Here is an 11,354-nt window from a genome sequence, read left to right as displayed (position 1 = left end):
TTTAAAAATTATTCTTTCATGGGATGTGGACGTTGCTGGCAAGGCCAGCATTTGTTGCCCATCCCTAATTGCCACTGAGCTGGGTGGCTTGCTAGGCTATTTCAGGAGTCATTTAAAGTCAACCATATTGCTATGGATCTAGAGTCACATGTAGGCCAGCCCAGGTAAGGGTGGCAGATTTCCTTCCCTAAAGGACAGTAGTGAACCAGATGAGTTTTTATGACAATTGATGGTAGTTTCATGGTTGCCATCACTGAGACTAGCTTTCAATTACAAATTCTATTAATTGAATTTGTAAATTCTACCAGTTGCCATGTCCCCAGAGCATTAGCTCTAGGCTTCTGGATTACTAGTCCAGTGATATTACCACAAGAATACAAAGAAAAAGGATCAGGATTAGACCATATGGCCTATCAAGCCAGCTCCGCCATTCAATACGATCATGGCTGATCTTGGACTTCAACGCCATTTTCCCTCCCACTCCCCATATCCCCTTAATCCCCTGCAAGACCAAAAGTCTGTCTATCCCAGCCTTAAGTGTTTTCAACAATGAAGCATCCACAACCCTCTGGGGGAGAGAGTTCCAAAGATTAACAACCCTCTGAGTGTAGTAAGTTCTCCTCATCTCAGTCCTAAATGGTTATCTTGAGACTGTGCCCCCATGTTTTATACTCCCCAGCTGGCGGAAGCGGTCTCTCAGCATCTACCCTATCAAACCCCTTCAGAATTTTGTAGGTTTCAATGAGATGACCTCTCAACCTTCTGAACTCCAGAGAATATAAGCCCAATTTACTTAACCTTTCATCATAGGTCTCTCATCCCAGGGACCAATGTAGTGAACCTTTGCTGTACCACCTCCTATGTAAGCATATCCTTTCTTAAACGTGGAGACCAAAACTGCACAGAATTATATTCCACATATGGTCTCACCAAAACCTTGTACAACTGTAGCAAGACTTCTTTATTCTTGTATGCTGTAACTATGCCAACATCTCCCCACACAGCAAGCTACCACAAATAGCAATGATAATGACCAAATAATCTGTTTTTGTGATGTTGATTGTATTGGCCAGAACATCACAAGGAATGCCACTGCTCTTCTTTGAAATCCCATGCCATGGGATCTTTTTCATCCACCTGAGCAGGCAGATGGGGCCTCAGTTTAACATCTCATCCAACAGTGCAACACTCCGTCAGTACTACACAGAGTGTCAGACCCAGAACTTTATGATTCCAAGGTGAGGGGGGGGGGCTACCAACTGAGCCACAACAGACACTCATGATAAATGCAAGCTCTTGTTGTTATGTGACGTCACCTATTACTGCAGTATCTCTGTATTATCCAGTCAACCTTGCTTCACCACCCCCACCCGCCCCCCCCCCCCCCAACCCCCACCCCCCAGGCCCCCACATGCTGATGGGAATATGGTCAATTCTTTGCTTTTCTTTTGAGAAGATGCCAAGGGAAACTGAAGACACTTCCTGAGAAGGGCAGACGGTGTAAGGAAGCAATCTTTTTTTAGGGGTTACATTTGTGTAAGCACAGAACTAAGAGACAAGACTAAAGTCATCAAGTAAGGCTTGCAGAATAAAGAGTTCCCCCACCCCATCCCCACTGTGGATGTGGGACACGCTCACCAAAAGTCATTACTACTGTGACGTTTAATTCCTTTAATGGGACAGAATAAATATCGGCTGAGGTGATCCAAGTGACACAAAAGTGTTTTGTGGTGGGAGTAATGTTTATCAAAGAGGACAAGAGACTGGGGCAAAACAGTGAAGTTAAGAAAGCAAGAAAATGCAAAGCAAAGAAAATCCATTCAGCCCATTAGGTATGGTGCCAACCCTGTGTCCATGTGAACGTTCCTTCCATACTATTTGCTGACCCCTGACTTTAGGGAATACTCACTTTCTTCTCCAACCTCCCCTTAAAATCAGTCTCATTAAATATCTCTGTAACCCTCAGTCCCACTTCCACCAAGGATTAGGAGAGGTTAAATAACCTATGGTTTCACTTAATTTTTTTTGTAGTCAGGCACTATTCTTGTATAAATTTCCCTGAGGGAGTTAAATGGGTGGGTAGAATCTATTATAGAGTTGATTACACGTTGTATGAGGAAGGAGCCAGTGTGATGGGCTGAATGGACTTCTTGTTCTGTGTTTATTTTGGCAACCCAATCAAGATGTCTTTCTGTTGAGAGGTGCAGTTAACCCCACCCCCAAGAAGCACTGCCAATCAAAGCCAAAGAAAGGCAGAAAACAATCTAAATAAATAAATACACTTTTTTCCTTTACAATGTTACCCTCCAATTTCCTGCCTGATGGTGGACATTCAATGCCAGGGCCACAACAAAAACTTTCCCCAGGTGACCCGTATGAGATTGGATGCCAATTGTTGGCATCATGTTGCCACCACAAGAATGAAAGGGATGTTAAACCCGTTCTTTGTACAGGTGAGTTGGCACCGGTCCACAAAAACCTCAGCCTCACAGGGAAAGAATCTGATAAAACCTGAAGCGTACACTTTAGTTTTTCTCTCCCTGTCTCACTCTCACACCCACAAGCAAACATAAGTGCACATACACACACTCTCAGCAATCCATTCTGGCTGCTCGTACGGTAAGGATATTCCCAAAACTGTTGAAGATTGTCGCCCAAAGGTCAGATCTTGTCGCCCAGGAGCCCATTTGCTTTTCTCTGCATCTGGTGGTGAGATTTTAATTCTGTCGGTTGTGTTCCTTGACTGTTTTGTAGACCGGGACCACGTGAGAAGGTGAAATGTATTTCCAACAGTCCTCAGCGATTCCCATTCACTGCACACTGGATGATTACAACAATCTCACCACCACGGCCAGCGGAACAGGTAAACAAACTGCTATTTTTTTTTTAACAGTTTCCGTCAATCAAACAAGCATTCACAGGCAGTTTTGATGTTTCATGGTTCAGCTGATGACACTCTCACCTTTAAGTCAGAAGGTTGTGGGTTCAAGTCCCACTTGCACATGGAATCTTGGTTTATATTCCAGCGCTGAGGGAGTGCTACACTGTCTGAGGTGCTGTCTTTTGGATGAGACATTAAACCGAAGCCTGTCTGCCCTCTCAGGTGGACTTAAAAGGTTCTGTGGCACTATTTCAAAGAAGATCAAGGGGAGTTCTCTCTGGTGTCCTGGCCAATATTTATCCCTCAACCAATATCACTGAAAAAAACAGATTATCTGGTAATATATCACATTGCTATTTGTGGGATCTTGCTATGTCCAAATTGGTCAACACAATCTCCTGCATGACAACAGTACCTCCACTTCAAAAGTACTTATATAAAAGCAAAATACTGTGGGTGCTGGAAATCTGAAACAAAAATAAAAAATGCTGGAACTACTCAGCAGGTCAGGCAGCATCTGTGGAGAGAAACATTTCAGGTTGTTATGTCAGAAGTACTTCACTGGTTGGAAAGCATTTTTGGATGTTTTGAGCAGTTTTAAAGAAATCCTTAAGTCAACAACGTTGATTTAGTCTGGGAAATTCATTCGCATCTTAAACTTGAATTAAGTAACTTTATTTATGGGATGTGATCATCAGCATTTGCTGCTCATCCCCAGTTGCTACAGCTAAGTAGCTTGCTAAGCTATTTCACAATCAACCACATTGCTATGGGTCTGGAGTCAGATCTAGGCCAGAGTAGGTAACGATGGGCAGATCTCCTCTAAAGGGCATTAGTGAACCAGATGTTTTTTTTACAACAATTAATGATAGTTTCACATCACTATAACTGGGACTAGCTTTCAATTCCAGATTTTTATTAATTAACCTTATTAATTTATATTCTACCAACTGCCCTGGCGGGATTTGAACCTGCCCCAGGGTGAACACCCCCAGGGTGTTAGCCTGGGCCTCTGAGTTACAAGTGGAGTGACATTGCTACATCACCAACTTCCCTAAGTGCTTTTGGTAGCCAGGCCTGTGTGATCAAGAAAATAACTGAGCCAACCTTTATGAAACCGACATCCGTAACGTCAGGCAGACTGACGGTGTAAGTCAGTTATAAATTCACTGCTTAGACAAAAATGCAAATACCTACGTTGCATGTACTTATGGAGAAGTAAGTTTGGTTCAGAACAAATCACTCAGTACCCACAAGACCGAGAAAATAGAATGATCAGATCCCAACCTGTAGGAAGGTACGAGTTATGGTGTTTTTATTTACAGGCTGCTGCAGCTTGATTTGTAAGATATGACTGACTTCATTGAACCATGTAAGTGTGTTGCCAGTAAATTGTAACAAAATCAATGCTCTCATTCAGTGATTCACCTCCAAAACACTGCCTTTTTCCCATTATACTGTACATGAGTTTGCATTTAAAGTCTACAACATTTTTGGTTGAAAAGTTAGTCCCTTACTTTCTCACCAGTGAATTACTTCCTCCTGACACCATCCTGCCCCTTAAAAATATCTATTGGAAAGACTGAACAGGCTGCGGTACTTTTCTCAGGGAGACAGAAGACTAAGGGGTGACCTGAAAGCAGTCTTTAACATCATGAAGGGGTTTGATAATGTAAATCTAGAGATGTTTCCACTTGCAGCTGAGACCAGAACTAATGGCCCATAAATATAAGATGGTCATTAATAAGTCCAATTGGAATTCAAGAGGAGCTTCTTTACCCAGACCGTGGTTTGAATGTACCACAAAGGAGTAGTTGAGGAAAATAGCGTTTAAGGAGAAGTTAGATAAGCATATGAGGGAGAAAGGTATAGGAGGGTATTAAGATACACAGGTGAAGGGCATTGGTTAATTAAGTACTTAGAGCACTTATAAAGAGAGACTGCCAGTGCAGAGGGGGACAGGCAGGCCTCCTTGTAAGCCTGCTCCTGGGCCTGGCCATGGTGGTCATTTTAATTTGTTAGTTTGCTAACTTGGTACTCAATAGAGTATAAAGGGAGACTGCTGGGACACTGGGTTAGGTAGTGGGAAGTAGACATATGTGATGCTGCATTTGTGTGGGGCAGTGATGTAGTGGTATTGCCGTTGGACTAGTAATCCAGATACCCAGGATAATTCTCTGGGGACCCGGGTTCGGCACACCAAAGCAGATAGTGAAATTTGAATTCAATGAAAAATCTGGAATTAAAAATTTAATGATGACTGTGAAACGATTGACGGAAGAACTCATCTGGTTCACTAATGCTCTTTAGGGAAGGAAATCTGCCATCCTTACCTAGTCTGGCCTACATGTGACTCTAGACCCACAGCAATGTGGTTGCTTCTTAAATGACCTAGCAAGCCACTCAGTTCTCAAGGGCAATTAGGGATGGGCAATAAATGCTGGCCCAGCCAGTGAAGCCCACATTTCATGAACGAATAAAAAAATTTCTATAAATAAACCTATTATTAGTATTAGTGTCTAGTTTCATACTTCACCAACTTGCTTGGGATTGGATAAACAAGGGTATGTTGATGGGGTTGAGTGCAGAGAGGAAGGAGGAGGCTTGAGTGGAGCATGAGCACGAGGGTGGACAAGTTGGGCCAAATTGTCTGTTTCTGTGTTGTAAATACTTTATAATATGGCACCCAAATGAGCTAGTGGCAAAGGCACCATACAGAGCAGAAGATCTCATGTTAGATTCCTGGTCTGTTTGCCTTGGAGACAGTTGAGGCACCATAATTGGCCTAACAATGTATACCAAAACATGAAGGGTGGCCACTTGGGAAAGATATCAATGACCCTTGGAAGCGTATCCCAACATGAGCTAGCATCTTGAAGGAGGGAGAAGACCCAAAGGGCAAAACAAAGATATCCCACTTCTGCTATGTCTTCTCCACAGCATTGACCAAGCTGTCCAAACCTTTGGTGTCTGAGCGGTCTGATATTTTCCTTGGAGGCGGCGATGCAGAGTTCTTCTTCCCGTTCATTCCCACTCCCTTTCATCCTGCAATGGAAAGAGATTCGCTGGAAATGAGGGATTCCCAGCTTTCCACAGAACACAACATCTTCAAAGGTAAGTGTAGCAACGCAGGAGTTCCTAAGTGAAAAGTAACCAAGTAGAAAGCTTTCTACAATCCTGGTCATCACATGATACAATGATAATGGAATTGTTGACTCTTCACAGTAACAATTGCTGTAATTATAACAGTATTCACACTCTGAAATTTTATGGCTGTGTTTGCTGCCAATGGCAAGCATGTGCAGTTCGAGTGTGTTATTCTGTGACGTCATTGCGAGTAACAGAGTAGGCAGTGGCCAGGACCAAAGATGGCGCTGCTCAAATCATCACAGCTCTGTTTTAGGCAGCGGTGTCCTTTTATCCGTCCTTAACGCGTCATTAATGGATCCATAAAGTTAACACAACAGTTTTAAATCCACCGGACAGAGAAAATATCTGAACTTAACAATGTGAATATGTATTCGACCAAAACAATTTGTAGAGGAAGCGCTAATGTGGGTGGAAGTTGTCTGAGGTGGAGATCCGCCCAGATCTTTCTCTGATCGTCTTCAAGCGGGAGGGGTGCTTTGCACAAAATGTATCATTAGCTCATGCGGATGAAGTGGCTGCAATGTCGCAGGCTTTCAATTAACCCCAGCAACTGGTAAAAAGACAAATGGAAATCTTATTGTATACCAGATCCTCGATGGAGCCACTAAAGCCATATGGTTACACAAGGGTGTACTGACGCCACTGTGTATGTGCTTGATGACATCATTGCCACATGCACACTGCCTGCATGCTGGCAGGCTGGGGCTGGGCACAGCGGAGTGACATCACTGGATTTCTGCAGACGCGCAGACCTGTGCACATGCACAGACGGGAATTGACAGCCATCTTGTGTTGGCAGGAGACAGAGTAACATTTTATAGACAATACAGCCCCATATTAATGAGTCTGCAACAGACCCAAACATGAATGAAGAAAACCCCTAGTGTCAAAGAGCTAAGGGAACCTATTGAGCCAAGGCTGACACCTGGGTGCGGGTGAGAACATTCGTGACTCTCCACTAACATTCATCCCTCCCCACTCCCTGATTTCCTCAGTCTGTTAACAAATAATGTAGAATATTCCAGATCAGATCATCTGCAAATGTCAAACCACCAGAAGCAACACTTGTGTGCAGTTTGAATGTTTAGCCAGAAGTTGCAAAGCATGCCACACTTACCATGTATCATATCTCACATTAATCTTATACTGTATCCCCATAATGTTATTTTCAGAATGAAATTATCGAATTTGTATTTGAATGAAGTGATACTAGCAGCTCCCACCATTTCCCCAGGAAGGCTGTTCCATAGATTCACCACTCACTCACTTGTCTCCTGAGATTGGTTTTGAATTTATCTCCTTTGAAGCTCAGGTCATGTTCTCTGGCTCTTCTGTTCTGAACACAATGAAACAACTTGTGAAAAATTATCTAGTTCCTTTAGAAACCGAAACACACTCTCCACCAGCTTTCTCCTTCCTCTTCTTTCATGGAGCACACCTAACTTCCCATCCGTTGGTTTAACTGAAAGTAAAATCGGTAGGTTCCCTTACAGCGGGAAGCTCCCATTAACCTGAATTTCCTGAATTTGTATGTCGAGGTGACTCATAATTCCCAGATGCAGGATCTGGCATCTTGAGTATCTAGCCTTGTATATACAGCCTTTGTAGTAATGGAAAGCTTAAAAAGATAGAGCAACCTGTTGCCAGATCATGTGAGGAGGTGGCTCCACAGCAGAATACAAATTATGGAGTTCTGAAGTGATTATGCAGCCAGAGGAGTTGTTGTGAGAGGTGGAAGCAGAGTGTCAAAGGCCGGGAATTTCATTGCAGCCAATACCTAGAAGGTAAAGGGGAGGGTGTTAAATGGATCCCAAGCCAGATGGTGAAGTATGAAACTAGAATGCAAATGCTTTTCTTGATAGTTGGTTTATTTACAGATGCAGCATTGCTTATGTCTGCTTCCTCTGTACTAACACCCAGTGTCCCAGAAGTCTTTCTTCATATTATTATTATTCGTTCACAGGATGTAAACATCGCTGGCTGGGCCAGCATTTATTACCATCCCTAATTGCCCTTGAGAAGGTGATAGTGAGCTGCCGGCTTGAACTGCTGCAGTCAGACTTTGTAGCTATTTGATACAACTGAGTGGCTTGCTAAGCCATGTCATAGGACAGTTAAGAGTCAACCACATTTTTTTGATTCATTTACGGGATGTGGGTGTCGCTGGCTAGGCCAGCATTTATTGCCCATCTCTAATTGCTCTTGGGAAGGTGATGGCGAGCTGCCTTCTTGAACCACTGCCATCCATGTGGTGTAGGTGATCCACAGTGCTGTTAGGGAGTTCCAGGATTTCGACCCAGCGACAATGAAGGAACGGTGATATATTTCCAAGTCAGGATGGTGAGTGGCTTGGAGGGGAACTTCCAGGTGGTAGTGTTCCCATGTATCTGCTGCCCTTGTCCTTCTAGATGGTAGTCGTTGTGGGTTTGGAAGGTGCTCTCTAAGGAGACTTAGTGAGTTGCTGTACTGCATCTTGTAGACGGTACACACTGCAGCCACTGTTCGTCGGTGGTGGAGGGAGTGAATGTTGAAGGTGGTGGATGGGGTGCCGATCAAGCGGGCTGCTTTGTCCTGGATGATATGGAGCTTCTTGAGTGTTGGAGTCACACTCATCCAGGCAAGTGGAAAGTATTCCATCACACTCCTGACTTGTACCTTGTAGATGGTGGACAGGCTTTGGGGAGTCAGGAGGTGAGTTCCTCACCACAGGATTCCTAGTCTTTGTGTGTCTGGAGTCACATGTAGGCCAGACCAGGTAAGGACAGCAGATTTCCTTCCCTAAAGGACATTAGCATTTTTTATTTACGACGATCGACAATGGTTTCTATAGTGTAAGGGTCTGGCACATAGAGGGTTAACGTGAGACTGAGTGCAGTACTGCCCACACAGTGAACAAATGACCCATACCTAGGGGTCAGTGTGTTATTGGACAGAGCCATGTGTAGAAGCAAACATGGAGACACCTTCTAGCCTGGACCTTTACTGTACCTATGTATATCGTTTCTAGTAGTTAATAAATACTTACTGTTGGACTACCTAAGACTACAAACACCTTATTAAGACCTAACTAATTACACCCAACACCTTACAACATGGTGGCAGTGAATGAAACAACTCAAAACCTCGCAAATACTGCAGAAGAAAATTAAAATCCTGGAAAACTGAAGGAAAAATCAACAAAGCATTCTGACCTGAAGAAAAGCTCAAGAACCAAAGGCGCAGCAGAAAATTACCAGAGGAAAGCTCCAAAGAAAGGCTTGGAATCTGAAGGCAGAAATTAAATTCTTCACTGCAGCAGAAGACTCCACTGAATCCCGAGGAAGTCCAGCTTCAATACCCAAGAGTGCGAAGTCAGCAGACCTGGCAGGGGTGAGCTAAAAATTTAATTCCTGGACAACACAAGTCCTGGAAAAAAAATTGTTAAATACTGCAGTAGTCAGAAATCCATTTAAATCGCAGTCTAAGAAACCCGATTCCCGAGTCAGTGCGTGAACATGTGCCGGCCGAGCTCGCCCTGAACAAAGAAAAAAATAAGAATTAAAAATTAATTGCAACGAAGTAGGCAGCTTTAAAAACCCAGCAAAATCCAGGATTCCACGCTTTAAAGACGCGATGTTGCGCTAAAATGAGGAAGACTCTAACCAGTCGATCCAGGCTGTCATTGTTGAAAAAATGTAAATGCTGAGATCATGAACACCATTACTTCAGGAGCCTGTCAAAACCAGCAAGCACAGGAAAACCTTTTGTGAAGAGGGGTACGGTGGCACCATTTTGGAATTTAGACAACCTCTTAAAGCTGAACCTGCCGTTTAAAAATTTTAATTATGGATCAGAAATCCACTCTTCCAGATCATATTGGACTCATCCACGTCCCAGATCAATCACAAAATTGGGGACTTTGTTGAAAGAGATGCCATGGATACATGATTTCTTCAGGTTTAGATAAAAAGAGAGCAGCTGAACAAGTTGACACACTGGTCTACTTGGTGGGCCCGATAGCCAACGATATACTAGCTAGACAAGGAAACAACTAATCATCTACAAAATTTGATGACGTTTTAAAATCATTATGGATTATTTTAACCTCAGAAGTAACAAAATCCTTGAAAAGGCTAAATTTAATAAACATGTCCAGCAGCCAGGAGAACCTATCGACTCCTTCATTAATGAGCTGTATAGAATGGTTGAAGGTGACCTGAAATCTGAGCTAATCAGGGATAGAATAGTTGTAGGGCGACGCACTCTCAAACATGCTTCAAGCGAAGGAACAAGAAAGCCATCCAGACTGTCAGGCAATCTGAAATCTGTTTGCAGTGAGGATCCATATTAAGGGGAGAAAGCAAACCGTGATGCAGAGTGAATCCCACTGTCCAGTTGGTGAAGCAGCACAGAAACAGGGAGCAATACCCTAACCAACCAGTAGAGTGACCATGCCAGCACTGTGGAGCAAAGCGCCCCCACAGGAATGATCAATGTCAAGCAATTTCAGCCCAATGCTTTCAATGTAACTGATTAGGACACTTCACGAAGCTGTGCAAAGCCAAAACATCAAAACGCACAGAAGGTCCCAAGAGGATTCACGAGGTCAAGGCAGCACACCAAGAGGACACACAACCTTCTGTGGTTAAAATAATCCATAATGATTTTAAAACGTCATCAAATTTTGTGGATGATTTGTTGATTCCTTGTCTAGTTAGTATATCATTGGCTATCGGGCCTACCAAATAAAGCAGTGTCAACTTGTTCTGCTGCTGTCTTTTTATCTAGACCTGAAGAAATCATGTATCTATGGCATCTCTTCTTCCAAAGTCCCCAATTTTGTGATTGATCTGGGCCTTGGATGAGTCCAATTTGATTTGGAAGAGTGGATTTCTGATCCATAGTCAAAATTTTTAAATTGCAGGTTCAGTTTTAAGAGGTTGTCAATAATCATCTTGGGTGAGGTCCAAGATCCTGGATTTTCATTCTGGAATGTGGACATCGGCCATCTCACAAATTTTAAGGAGCCAGTGTTACGGTCCTATCAGACAAAAGGCTGGGGCTGAGAGACCTCTGGCTACAAACAACAGACACACCACTCTATGAGCCCAGAGGAATCTGACTTCCAGTCATAGGCATGATTCTGGAACTATTAAGGTATGGAAGCAAACAAATCTTCGAACTGATGTATGTCATCCGTAATCAGTCTTTTTCTCTCGAGTAGAGATGCCTGTGTAGCCCTGATTCTCCTCAAAATGGCAGAAGTCAAGGCAATCACCGCCTCCCCCAAGTCTTTGACTACGTGTGCTCAAAGTACTTGATCAATCAATGTCCTTCACCTGTG

The 11,354-nt window shown here is 43.3% G+C and overlaps 1 long non-coding RNA gene across 1 annotated transcript; it reads left to right on the top strand.

Annotated features, from left to right (window-relative positions):
* The first annotated feature begins 2,519 nt into the window (after window positions 1-2,519).
* LOC144669509 (uncharacterized) lies at window positions 2,520-5,991 on the top strand. Its single transcript, XR_013573680.1, has 3 exons — window positions 2,520-2,660; window positions 2,755-2,863; window positions 5,822-5,991. It is a non-coding gene; the product is annotated as an uncharacterized LOC144669509 (long non-coding RNA).
* Window positions 5,992-11,354: the final 5,363 nt, after the last annotated feature.

Source organism: Cetorhinus maximus, chromosome 29 (genome assembly GCF_964194155.1).
Source record: "Cetorhinus maximus chromosome 29, sCetMax3.hap1.1, whole genome shotgun sequence".
NCBI lineage: Eukaryota > Metazoa > Chordata > Chondrichthyes > Lamniformes > Cetorhinidae > Cetorhinus > Cetorhinus maximus.
Note: the sequence above shows the minus strand (reverse complement) of the source record. Positions and strands in the feature narration are given on the sequence as shown.